This window comes from Pinus tabuliformis, chromosome 7 (genome assembly GCF_031772625.1).
Source record: "Pinus tabuliformis cultivar Carrire ecotype Pingquan chromosome 7, CPIR1, whole genome shotgun sequence".
Classification (NCBI taxonomy): Eukaryota; Viridiplantae; Streptophyta; class Pinopsida; order Pinales; family Pinaceae; genus Pinus; species Pinus tabuliformis.
Window position 1 is genome coordinate 1276659103 of NC_142293.1, and position 14904 is coordinate 1276674006.

Genomic DNA, 14904 nt, shown 5'->3' on the forward strand with positions numbered 1-14904 from the left:
GAGAATGTTAAATAAATACTGCATCAGCGAATGTCAAATTGTGAAAGGAAGTAATGATCCAGGTGGATATTGGTGGCCACCTGCCTATTCCACTTGGACCGCCACCATTGTTTCTTTCAGTTTTTAAGTTTCCTTATTTGTAGCACAATTTACTATTTTTCGTAGTTTTTTGGGTCATGAACTTCCGAAGCCGTTTTGAGGCCCTAAATGATGTTTTTTTTGGGAAAACCAAGAGAAACATGAGTCGCTCAGCAACTTTTACCACTCAAACATTGTAGTCCTCAGATAGATATTTCCAATGAGGTATTTTGACCATCAAACAAAGATCGTATGCCAAAGTTATGACCCCGGGAAGTTGATGTACCAATTTACCCAAACAGGGCCCATAGTTTGGCGCTTCATTTCCTGGGGTTAGGTTCTTGAATGCTTATGGTTTTCCATTGTTTCTCAATAATACATAGGCCTTGGAGCCTCATTGTAACATAGTTCAAAGGCATGTAGCCACCACATCTCTTTTCAGAGATAAGCTACGATCGCCCGAGCTAGTCTTATTTCCATTCTGTTTGTAAGCATATTTCAGTATTTGATATTAATTTAATGAAGTGTTATTTCTACTGAATCCTTCTATTTGTAGTTATATATGTAATTTATTACATTCTTGTTTAAATCCAGATTAGTGGTATTAGAGCAGTCTACTCTTTCTCTGTTTCTCTTTGCATGTCCCCAACATGGTCAGGATATAAGGAGTTAGGGCTTGAATTGGTCGAACCTTTGCAAGACCAACCTTGCAAATCTTGACAGGCTCCCATGGCAGAGGAAAAGAAAGACAAGAGGGCAAGAGATCCTATTAAAATCTTGCTTGAAGAAGCCCTTGAGCGACAAAGGAATGTAATGATTGACAACTTTGCCCAGATCCTTCAACAGCTACCCAAGGGCGACGCATCTACTTGTGGCAGCTACTCTCAAAGTGCCACACCCTTTAAGGTACAAGTTAACTTTGACATTCCCATATTTGAGGGTCAAATAGATGAAGACGTTGTAGATAAATGGTTAAATATGCTAGAAGGATATTTTTCCATTTATGTTGGGCACCGGGTCCCCCATAGCAGGTTTTGAGTACAAAACCAAAGTTTTGGCAAACAATATTGAAAGCCTCTGTGAATTGAGGGCGCGGAGCACGAAGTGTAAAATTGAGTCATAGGATTTTCCTCCCTAAACATTGTATTGTAAACTAGTGTAAAGTCAGCCTACCCATGGTCCGCAGACCATGGGATTATATAAATAGAGCGAGGTTGTAAGTTGTAAAGATAGTAGGTGAATAAAGATAGTAGCGAAGGAATGATTCAAGCTTAGAGTAGAATTCTAAGTCTCTTGGGTTGTAGTAGTAGGAAGAGGCTCTGCAGCTAAGTGCGCAGAGGCCTAGTAGAGTCCGTAGCTGAGTGCGCAGACCCCTGCAGTTGAGCGTGTAGGGTGGTGTCAAGTCTCTAAGTGGGATTGAAGATTAATAAAGAGAAGTTGATTCCTATTTCTGTGTATTTGTTGTGCATTATATTATTTATGGTTTATTTTTTTATGTATCGCGCACACTGATATGATTGTTGAATATGTTGTAATAACGATAACTCTTACACACAATAGTTAGATAATCGGTTAAGTAGCAAGAGGCTTGGGTATTATACAGGTCGTGCCCTGAGTAGGGCTACGCAAAAGCTGCATTGCAGGTTGTGAAGGGTTCGCAAGTGCACGTAGCGACAGGTCAGACCGCAGACAACTAGAATCCCATCAGACATCCCTAGGGTGTGGAAACCTGGTTCTAACACCCTCCCATACTACTTTCAGTGAGAACTCTATCTGTACTCTGCTGACTGTTGCTGAAAGGGCCAGTAGTACAAAGATTTGCTTGCCTAAATCAGCTCTGAACCTCGGTCAGGCCCATACAAACCAACAAATGGTTTTGTTTCTGGGACCGGGATCTGTGTAAAGGATGTCTGATGTTGTGCCACTGGAATCCTACAAAGAAAGAAATTGGAGAGTGGTTGGACAAGAATATTCACGAGTTCACGGCACAGGAAAACAGAAATCCGCGAGTATCTAAGGAACAATGGTTGGATCCCTACTTGTACACTGAAATCCATGAAATTTTCTTTGCATCTTTTCTGTTTGAGCTATATGAGTGGATAGAAAATTCAGAAGATAGCCAGGGAAGGTGTAGGCTTGACAAACCAATAGTGTGGACTCCGGAACTAGTGCGCAGACTAGAACCCTTAGAAGAGAAGGTAGCACAAGCTATGGACCACTGGCTCGACCGAATAATAAGAGGATTTATCATTGAGTTCATAGTAGACATAGCCGTAAGCTACAGTGAGGCAGAGCGACATTTTCTCAAGGGACCACGAGGTAAGTATATTAAATCTTTGAACACTTGGATCAAGATTCTATTGTGTGAAAAGCAGGTTATGCGAATAAATTAATGTTTGGAACTATGCAAAGCGGGAAGATCTACAGAAGCGGAAGTAGTGAGGAGTTGGAAAATAGTCCCTTAATTTCACCCTCGTGGGAAAGAATGGAGGAGCTCGCAAAAGTTTCTCTGACAAGTGCGGTTAGTTTGATAAGATAGATAATTTCATGTTTACCACCCCCACCCACACCACCACCCATTTCACCCCCCTCACCTCCATCTCCACCTACTTCACCTCTGCCACCATCACAATTCAGTTTGGCGAGTGCGATCAAACTGTCGGTGTTTAGAGGAGTAGGAAATGAAGATCTGGACGAATTCTGGTTCATGGTAGGAGTAGTATGGGAAGCATAGGGCATTGTGGTTGATAATATTAAAAATGCTATGTTGGTGAGCGTATTGCAGGATCATGCATTAATGTGGTATATCAAGCATTCTAATGACCACCCGAATGCAGGAATTATAGAGATCCAGATCGCATTGAACAAGAAATTTAGCAGGCCAAAATTAGAGACACAATCAATCATGGAGTTTAAGGAGATCACGAAGCTTTTGGGTGAGACACCCTAGGATTTGGATGAAAGGCTGAAGAGTATAATCCGCAAAGCCAATATGACATTAACAGATGCACAACATCGCGCATGGTTTGTGGCCTCTTTTATGCCACACTTAAGGATGACACTATCACAACAAAAACTTTCCACCCAGGCCGAAGCATTGGAGATGGCAATGAGATTGCATGAGACCCCTATACAAGACCTTGGTTTGGGAGTCTAAAAAATCCATGTGCAACTACAGAATCTGTGTTTGGAGATGCAAAGTTTGAAACAAGATAGGACAACTCGGCTGGAGGTGTGCGAGGAAGTATGGTGCATAAAATGCAAAGGCCAAGGGCACAACAAGGACCATTGTCCAGTGTTTGTGAACTACTTAGCAGGGGGAGGGCCAATGCCATTAATACAAGAGGCACAAGTAGGGCCGAGCATGGCATCTACATTATGGTGCGCAATCTACCAAATAGGAGGAAAACATACCACAAATAATTGTCATTTGTTACAGAGGTATATGCAGATGTCCCAGCAATTGTTTTGTAATTTCTGTAGGTCAGTAGGCCATGACGAATGCACCTTCTAGAGCTATGAACTAATGGTGGATCAGACTCCTGCTTACAGGGTGCAGATCGAAGCACGAGCCCTTGACCCAAATGCAGGGATTGCATACACTGGGTTTCAGGGGCACGATTAAGGTCGAGGTGGAATGGAACCAGGAAGAGGTCATAGACAGATAATTTGTTACAATTGGGGAGGGCCATGGCATTATGCCTGCGATTGTACGAATCCAACTAGGATATCATGTTGGTACTGTAATCAGTTTGATCATGAGGTAGAAGATTTCCCTTCACTGATAGCGAAGATGTGTGAAAAGCGGGTACTCTAGCCCCCTCCAACCCAGAATTTACAAATGATGAGGTCTGAACCACGCGAGGAAGACCCAAATGTAAACATGATGCTCAAAAGTGGTATGGCCATGGGAGATGATAAAGGGAAGTAGCCAGAAGACAATGCGTGGGTTTTTAGTCTCCTACAAAGGAACCCTAGTTTGACTTAGAATGTGCGAAGGAGACATTCATGGAAGCTAAGAAGAGCTTCATGGAGGCCTCCACTTTAGGTAGTAAGGATCAACTAGAACCAGGGATAGATCGTTCAATGCTAACTACTTTTCTGGAGACATGCATGAAACTCCTGCATGACAACAAGGCAGTCAAAGGGCTACAAGAGCTTATCACTAGGTGTGCGGGGTCAGTAGAAGCGTGCATGGTTCAAAAACTTGGAAAGCATGCATTGTGCATAGGATGGGAAATGAGGTTGACCGTGCAACTAGGTGAGTACGAAATGGATCATGTAATCCTGGATCTAGATTTGGACACAAATGTACTACCAAAGCAAACCTGGGAATGCATGGGCAGACCCGTGTTACAATGGTCCCCTATTCAGTTACGAATGGTGAACCAACAAAATATTTTTCCCATGGGAAGATTGACAGGGGTGACAGTTGATATTGAAGCCGTGAGCGCACAAGTGGATTTTGAAGTGATAGAAATTGTCAATGACAACAATCTCTATCCCACGCTACTAGGAATAAACTGGGCTACCGATATGAACATAGTCATAAATATGAAGAAGCGCAAAATGATCTTTGAGAAAAAGCCACTACACGTAGTAGTACCTCTGGATCCAGCCAAAGGAGCACGATTCACTAAACTAGTGGGCGGTGACGATAGTGATGACGATATTGACTGTATCTATAAGATAAATTCACAAGGAAAGGATTAGGTGAATCCGACTGCAGATGGAAGGATTTCGTGGGAGTGTGAAAGCTCCTACACTTCGGATTCAGACAAAGAGATAGAGCAATGGAAAAATCGGCTGAATGAAGTAACAACACTGAACTGCAACATGATGATCAGGTCATTGTGTTGCATAACAATAGAGGCAAGGGAGCTCCCGACCTATGATGGATTGTAAGTGGTGGATGAATTTCTAAGAAAATTCGAAAGTGCAGTACGAAAACAGTAGTGGTTCGATGCGCTGAAGTGGGCACTGTGCGCAACACTTGTATGATGGTGGGGTACACATCAAGGAACTTTTGAAGACTTGCTCGGTGCAGAAGGATGATGCACCTACATTTTGGAAAACCCCAGCTTCGAATGAAAGCCAATCAACAGGTGTGGAACAACTTGCATGCCCACCTTTCGTGATGGGTACAGACGTATGTTGTACAATCCGCACAAGCACACACGACCCCCAACCTAGAGAATTAGAACAAACCACAGCAGTAGGAAAGGCAATGCGCATTACCAATTCTTCATGACGAGGCATTCCATAGGGTGCGTGGAGTACTGAACAAGGTTTACCAGATGAGATGAACTGATTGGAACTTGCACGTGCCAACAGTTTGATGGGCCTATAGGACCATGTGCAAAAACTTGAGCATGGAGATGATTCCAAAGATGCGAAACAAAGTAGAAACCACAATTTCTGAAGGGAATACCAAAAGGAATCCACATGTAATAGCTCCCGCAATTATGACAGTGCACGAAGACCAGGAAGAAGGAATCACACAGCTACGCAAGGACAACCATATAAGGATTCGGGAAACCATTCAACGAGGGAACCTTAGACTTCGCAAACTCGAAGAAGATCGAGTACGATTAAGGAAGAAAAGCATGTTGATGGACGTTGAGATCAAAAGACTGGAAAATGAGGTTACGCAAGCATGTCTCGTCAATAAACCAAAGATGACAAGGCAAGATATGGATGGTCATACAACTACGTTAAAAGATTTTCACTGAGAATTTATAACTCTGCTACCATTGCTGAGATCACACCTTACCAAACGTGGTAACAAGGGGAGCACACCACATGACGTAGAACATGTGGTGCCGACTGTCACAAGGGCAATTAAGGTGTTTCCATGGACTATACTGGAAGGTGAATTGAAGTCTCGCACAGATGGTGCAACCACCTGACTAGTCGTAGGGAGCACAGTCTCAGTGCTCCAGATAGTTGAAAGAGAGTGTGGGACTCTAAAAGAGTTTGTTTGGGAACTACGCAGTGAAGGAGGTGCATGCAGAATCAGCATGGTACAAGGTTTGCACCCATGCATGGAGGGTTGCGCTGTCGCGCGGGTAAACTTGGAGGTAACCGTTGGCGTCACTGTTCATGAAGAGATGTCCAATTTAAGGCAAAAGGGAGCAGGTGGTGGGAAATTAAGACACAAATTAAGGGTTAGATTTGGGACGATCTACCACCAAGAATGCATTAATGACTTAGAAGTGGGGCGAATGGTCAAATTAAAATTCAAAAGACACTATAAAACTCCCAAGGCTAGCCATGAGACAACACTTTTTCATTTTAGATTTGAGCTATTACGAAGAGCATAGAGTGTTGAGCACCAAGTGGTATTTGAGCCCCCAAGTTTGCGAACAACCATAGACAGTTCGAACAAGATGACAACCACTAGGAGAGGAGTGGGTTTTGTGGAGAGTACCATTGAGGAAGCCGTGCAGAGCCCTACGGTACAGGTGGGGGATGCACCAGAAATTCCGAAATCACCTTGGACGCTGAGGCCCAAGAAGGATAAACAGGCAGCAAGACTAGTCCGCATGTCCCCGTGAAATCCGAGGTTTGGTAAACTTTCCATGGAAGAAAAGGGCAAGGCTATCAACCTTGAGAAAGATGATGAGGAGGAGGACCTCCAGGCTCCTATAGATGAGATAGGGGTAGATGAAGAAATGGAAGAAGACATCCAGCCGGTGCGCACTGCAGCAAAACTACTCGAGTACGTTCCTCCGTGGAAAGGGAAAGCTAAGGTACCCAAGGATTTGGATGCCACTAATGGCGCACTGCAAACCCCGCTCCTCCCAGATGGAATTCTGTTTGAGGGATCAGCCCTAGGCCACGTGCCCACAATTAAATTTGAAGACTGGGACCTCGCGTATAGTGAAAAGTTCCCACATTTGGAGACCGAGAACCTCATGAAACAGAGTAAGGAAGGGTCAGTTACAATGCTAGAGCTGCAGAAATGACTACGCAGCGTGGAGAAGGCCAAACTACTCCACCTACTATGGATTCCACACTTTCACCACGCACCTATCACGATCCTTTTCATTAGGTAGCTGCTTTATCTAATGCGCAATGGGTACTTATGGATGGAGGAGCATATTCCCATCACGGCGGATCTTATCCATAGGATTACTCGGGTTCCCTGTAAGGGAAAGGACCTTGCGGAGATAGCTGGAAAAATTGGAGATTTGGCGCTCGCAGAGGCAATGAAGAAGAAGTAAAAATTGGAAAAGAAGAAGAGAGGCTACATAATCAGTAGCATTAAATACAAAGGGGTGAATGTAGCCACCCAACTACTGGCAGGGAAGGTGATGATAAAATGTTTCGGAGATAAGGTACCAGCGCCAGTTGTTGCAGTGGTAGAACAATGGGCGAAGGGTGTCCAATTCAACTGGGCCAAATTCCTCTGTGAAGAATTCCTAATCAACTACAAGGAAGCTGAAGAGCAGGGCAAGACCTTCCACTATGCGTGGTTGCTCTTGTATATTTTATTGGTGACAAGGGAACTGCCTGAGGACAGTTGATTCCCTCATATTGAGTAGGACTTGCCAGAGGTTGCAAAATATGTGTCGCTCTGGGCTATGAAGGACGCCACACAGATCCGTGAGACTCAAATATTTTGGGTGCTCATGGAGGCGACTGTCCGATTGTGGATTAATAGGAGGCCACACCTATCCCCCACAGTGTATAACAGCCTATGGAGCTTTGCAGCCTTCAAGGCGGATATGCACAATGTGTATATCAAGGCACGTAAGGATTTGGCACAAACCTGGACCAAGCTTCCTTTCATCGCAATTGATGACGCCATCTTCTCCATCCTCAAATCATGGCCTCTGAAGTGGCGCGCCCCGGATCTGGCAGAAAGGGATAGAATAGCAACACAGAAGCAGAAGGATGCAACCAAGTTGTGTGTCACAAAGTTAGCCCAGCAGAGGTGTGACGAGCAAGTGGCTATGGAGGTAAGGTCCACTTGCGAAGCAACAAAGGCAGCCGCAGAACAAGTAAAGGCTGCCGAAATAGTAGTAGCAGCACAAGCAACAGGGGCCATCGTGACACAGGAGGAAGGGGACCAGAACATGTCTATGGGATAGGGACCAAATACAGCAGAAGATGCAGACCCGAGCACGACGTCCACCCAACTGAAATAGTTGCACATCATAGAGCGATCAGGTCCACAAAGGAAGGCCAAGGCTTCTAAACTAGACATCGAGCCAATTACATTGATAGAGGGTGACCTCTATGACATTGGCGACACAGTTCGCGAGGTCACCAGAGAAGTGCTCTAGGAAGCTACGGCGGAGCAACAGAATGTGTTGGGGGACCTAAGGGCGTAGTTGTAGGAACTTCAGGTGTGGGACCCCGAGGAAGGAACAATAGCCACCTATGGTGCCGCAGGTACATCAGCAATGAAGTAGCTGCTACGCGCAAAAATGGCCAACACCATAGTGCTATTGGAAGGAGTGCTAATAGTAGAAAGCGAGGAGGACAAAGCTGTGGTGGGCAGGATCAAGGGACTTGGCCTAAACTTGGCTGCCCTTCTGATCTGAAATCACCCGTGAATGATCTCAGTTAATTAATGAAGGTATTGTAGATCCATGTGCTGGGGTGTGTCTATGTTATTTTAAGCAACGGATTGATAAGATCACGAAATACATAGTAAGAGAATCATAGTAAGCAAATATAAAAACACAACAAATTTAATAAGGAGTTCACCCAATCCTCCTAGGCTACGTCTCCTAGTCCAGCCTTTAGTGGTGGCCTTTTCTATTGTGTCTTAAAGCAGAGATTTTACAATAAGGAGCTTACTTTGAGTCTCACTCAATAGATGATGATCAGTAGGGTGGTACTTGGATTCCCCAAGCCTCTAAAGTACATAGATTCCCCCTTACTGGATCTCGACCTCAATTGGTCTCAATGGTATGAGCCCAATTTGGTACTCAATACCAGATAGGTATACACAAAGGAGTTGCTTGAACCTCTCAAGCCCTCTCTGGAGTTCACAGACTCTCAGACTCTCTCTCTCTCTGTCTGCTCGATGCTACCTTTGCTCTGTAGGTCAGCTCAGCTTCTCTATTCCCTGCAATTTGCTTCTTTCTCTACTTTTGTTTTTCCTGACTATTCATTTCCTATTCCTAGCTCTTTGGATCACCTGCCTCTATCCGTTGGAATTCCCCTGCTCTGCGTCATCATCACTATGTAACGTTGCACGGAGAGGTGGCCACTTGTCACCTTACGAACTCAGTGTCAGTTTTCTTTTGAATGGTCATTATTTCCGTTACTCCAAGATTTACCCATGAAACTGATCCTTCTGCCAGCTCATCGGTCATGCCAGACCTCAAATCTTTATGTGCCTCAGTTTATTTTCCCGTTGAATCTGGTCATCCATCAGGTTAATTCTCCATCGTTGATCTAGAGCCTCCAGATCCTACGGTATTTGTCTATATTCCGCGGGTAAGTTGCTCGACCATTACTCACACGATGCAAGCCGTTTTCTCTCTCATTCACTGGACACGCGTCGCCTGGTGTATGGCATCGCTTTGAACTCGACCAAACCTAGTTACCGCTTAAAGTGCATGTGATATCCTACTAGTTTTAGGCACGAGACCTGCCTTCTCACGTTTTCTGCACGGTTTCCTGTTTTCCCTTATGACCGAGTGCTCGGGGCTTTCCTTCTTTGAGGGTTTTTTCCTGCAATACGTAATTAGCCCTTGAAACTACCTCTGTTTCTAGATCCGGGCTTTTGATTGCCAATTTGCATCCTTGCGCAGTCTCCATGGGCCAACGGTCAGTGCACTTTAACCGAGGGTCCTCGTTGTTCTGTGCAGTCCACAATTTCCATTGTCTAGAGGTCATTTCTGATACTTGTTATTCACAAGATTTTATCTAACATAATTTTGAAATAGTCATGAGAAATGTTTAGGATCCAATTCGGATCATGGCCTTTCCACTGAAAAAGCTTTTGGACCACCAAAAGTTGGTTTTCAAGCATTGACTAAGTGAGGATATAATTGTCTCACTTGTCCAATCTCTATCCATTTTGCACTGCTTGGCTTTGAACCCTTGAGTCCAATCCTGAGGTACTCAACATCTCCCCTACGCGTTGTCCTCACCTTCCTATCCAGAACTGTGTCTTCCTGCAATTCATTTAGATATTCAGGTAACAGATCATCAATAGAAGGCAATTGACTTTGCTCTTCGGGATCTTCAATTAATTAAGGTTCAAATAGTCTCAAGCTGTCTACATTAACAACTAAGTAGATATGCATGTAAGCTAGTAAATCAAGGTGAAAATCATTCTCACCAATTTTCTCAAGTATCTTGAAAGGTCCATACCTTATTGGCTTTAGATTTTTACATTCACCTTGCATTTTGTGTTTGCTGATATACAGCTAGAATTGATCACCAACTTGGAAACTATGCTCCATCCGATGCTTTTCATGCCTTGCCTTGTATTTGGCTTGGCTCTTTTCTAGCTGTTCCTATACTGCCTATTGAATCTCTTGGATTTGTTCAATGAACCTGGTTGCCTTGTCCACATCACTGTGTCCATCAACTGCTATGTCTTTACCAAAGACAAAATCCAAGGGAGACCTTGGTGTGAAACCAAAACATGTCTCAAAAGGAGCTCTCTGTGTAGAAGAGTGTTTTTCTCGGTTCTAAGAATGCTGCACATAACACAAATGTTCATCCCAAAGTTTGGGATGCTTGCTGCAATAGCCTCTGAGAAACTTGATCACTATCCTATTGACCACTTCTATCTGGCCATCTGTCTGTGGATGAAAGGTTGTGCTTTTCTTCAGTCTGGTGTCCATCAGTTCCCACAGACTCAACCACAACTCCCCAACAAATCGGGTGTCTTGATCAGATACAATGGAAGTGGGTAATCCAAAATGAACCCATACATGCTGAAAGAACAACATTGTAGTTTGTCCAGCTGTAATCTGTTTATTACAAGGTATCAAAATACATATTTTGTTGAACCTATCCACAAAAACATATAAATATTGATGACCTTTCCTAGATTTAAGCCGTCCTCCAACAAAGTCCATGGAAATACTTTCCCAAGGATGAGAAGGAACTGGCAGTGGAGTGTACAAGCCTAGTTTTCTATTGTTGGGCTTGCTTTTAGCACACATGGTACACCCTCTTACATATCTAGAAATCGTCTGATTCATTTTTGGCCAATAAAAAAATCTTTGCAGCTATGCAACCGTTTTACTTACCCCAAAGTGACCTGATATTAGAGAAGTGTGTGCTTCTTGAATTATCTTTACTCTTTCAGTTTGTGGAATGCATAACTTCCCACAATGATACAAGAGTTGGTCCTTAATGTGATAATCCAATTCTTCTACTTGTTTGCCTTGACTTAAAGTTGCATATACATCTCTAAAATCTATATCTTGAGCATATTGTTCAATGTAGCTCTCATGCAGTACTGAATTATGCTTAAGTATAGTGGATGCATTTATAATAGGTCTAGACAACATATCTACAACTTTATCGTGTATGCCCTTTTTATATCTGATGACTAAATGAAACTGTTGTATAAAACCCATCCACCTATAGTGTCTTGATTGTTGCAACTTAGTTTGGGAGTGTAGATATTGAAGTGGTTGATGATCAATATATATGATTGTCTCTTTTCCCATTATGTAATGTTTCCACTTTTTCACACTCTGTACTAATGCATACAATTCTTTATAATATGTTGGATAGTTAACTACTAAAGAATTAAATGTATCATAATAATAACATATGGGTTTACCATTCTATATCAACACTGCTCCCATGGCATAGTCACTAGCATCTGTTTGGATCTCAAATGGTTTTTGAAGATCTGGCAATGCTAGTACTGGTGATGTACTAATCTTTTCTTTCGAGGTGTCGAAGGCTTTCTGTTGTTTGCCTCTCCACTGAAGCACCTTGTTTAATCCTGTCAAAGCATGTAAGGGAGTTGCAATTAAGGAAAAGTTAGAAATGAACTTTCTCCAATATTGTGTTGCTCCTAAGAAGCTTCTAACTTCTGTAGCAGATTTGGGTTTAGGCTAGTTTACAATGATTGCCACCTTAGAGGGATCTATCTTCAATTCACCACCCCCTACTATATGACCCAAATAATTCAAAAATGTTTTGTCGGATTCGAATTTTGAGAGTTTAACATAAATTTTTTCTCTTTTTAAAACATCTAATGTCTGCTTAACATGCTTGAAATGTTCTTCCCACGTTTTGCTAAATATAAGAATGTCATCTAGATATACAATAACAAAATCATCAAGAAAAGTTCTGAGTACATTCATTATTCTCATGAAAGTAGCAGTAACATTAGTTAAGCCAAAAGGCATAACCAGCCACTCATACAATCCCTACTTTGTTTTGAAAGCAGTCTTCCATGCATCTTGTTCTGCAACTCTGACCTGATGATATCCACTATGCAACTCTAACTTGGAAAAATAAACAACTTCCTTTAACTGATCTAGTAGATAATCTATGTGAGGAAGGGGATAACGATTTTTTATCATTATCTTATTCAGTGCTCAGTAATCAATGCACATTCTCCACGATCCATCTTTCTTTCTCACTAAAACAATTGGTGACCTCAAGCAACTCCTGCACCTGCTTCTTGATTTCTGCATTCTCTAAAGTAGACAACCTGTACATCCCAATGTTAGGCAATGGAGCATCTTGTTGCAAATTAATATCATGCACTATTTCCTTTTTGGGTAGCAGACCTTTAGGTTTTTGAAACAAGATATCATACTCTGAAACAACATTTTCTAAATCATCATGTTGTTTAGCATCATAGCCCTCAAATACATTGGTTTTATCAGGTTTCTTTTCCTTTACAACCATTAGTAAAAATTGTTTGCATGAATTTACAATTCGTTTCATCTGCCCTGAGTTTATGAGAGTATAATTATTCTTGAGCTTATGAGCTCTTACAAAGTATTCGATTCCATCTTTAATGAGTAGATACTTGTTCTCATCTCTATAGAAAATAGCTTTTCTATCATACAAGTAAGGAATTCCTAAAACAATTTCACATATATCTAGAGGAATTATATCTAACTCAACCTCATCTACAAATGTTGACCCAAAAAAAACTGAAGTTTACATTGTCTAGTCACTTGTAGTTGTGCTTTATCACTTAACCAACCTAATGGGTATGGTTTCTTGTGAGGTGTAGTCAGTAATCCCAACTTCTTTACAATTTCTTTAGAAATTAAATTTACTTGTGAGCCACTATCAAACAAAGTATCAATCTTTTGATGTTTGGAAACAACTCGAATATGGAAAATCTCATTTCTTTTTCTCCCATTTTCTCCATCATTAATAGATTGTGTAGAATTACTAGTAGATGCTTCACAATTTTTACCTCTTATACCTGTCGCTGCAATGGTTGTTTCATCTCCTAAGTCCGACCCCAAATCTTTCTAAATAGCTGCAGCAGTCTTCTTCTTCTTTCCCTCAAACTTCTTAGCTCTCAGCTCCGGATGCAGAATCTAACAGTGCTCATCATCATGCCCATCCTTTCTACAGTAAGTGCATGAAGACTTGCTTTTCTGTGTAGTGTTGGCCTTCCTTTCTTTCCATCTCTATTTTCTTTTCTCCTTATTCTTGCTTGCAATAGGCTTGGATGATCCTCCAACTTCTGGGTTCCCATTCTTTCCTCTAGCTTCTAGATGCGTAGCTTGAATAGATACCTCATCTATACTAGTGGGATTAAACGTGAGGATAGTGTGCCTCATGTAGACGTGTAGAACCTCTATGTACTTCAATAGAGTCTCAAGTGAGTCTAATCAAATTCCTAGAATCAAAGCTCTCTTCCTAAATTCTTGAGTGTAACCCTGTACACTTTTCCCTTTCAATTGGCGAAGAGTTTGCCAGCTCATCATGGCTTTCTGCATGTAATCTAGTGGATAGAACTATTTTTTTATTGCAGAAACAAATTCACTCCAGATAGAAATAATCTTACCATGTTTCTTCATGTCAGCTTGTGTCCTCCCTTCCCACCATACCAAGGCACTGCCTCCGAGGCATAGGCTGGCCAGCTGAATCTTACTCTTGTCTAAGTTGATACTCTGCACTCTGCAATACACATCAATTTATCTGATTCAATTATCCATCCTCTCTACATTCAGCACTCCATCATATATAGGTAAATCAAATTTAACATCTAATTTAATCAAATATGCCTTCCTTTTATGTTCAGGGCTATTAGGAGGTGTGAGAAAGCTTTCTTCTTTCCCTTTTCCTTTTGAGTGGTCATGGAGGATAGAGTCTTCTTCTCCTTTATCTTGTTTGGAGCCTGATGAATCCTCATCTTTATGTTTCCTAAAGTCCTTATACATTTCCTCTATGATGGACCTCATGGCCAAGGAACTATCTATAAATTGAGGGTTTGTCCCCAAGGGACTTTCTTATGACATTTTCTTCTAAGGATAGACTCTTCCAATCTCCGAGTTAGTTTTGAATAGCTCTCCTTCTCCTAATTTAAGCTTTGATTTAGTTAGCATTCAACAACAAAATCTAACACAAGCTTGTCTAACCTTAAACAACCTAGGAGCTATGATACCACTTGATCTGAAATCACCCGTGAATGATCTCAGTTAATTAATGAAGATATTACAGACCCATGTGTTGGGGTGTGTCTATGTTATTTTAAGAAATGGATCGATAAGATTGAGAAATACATAGACACTTGAAACAGTAAGAGAAACACAGTAAGAAAATATAAAAACACAACAAAATTAATAAGGAGTTCACCCAATCCTCCTGGGCTACGTCTCTTGGTCCAGCCTTCAGTGGTGGCCTTTTCTATTG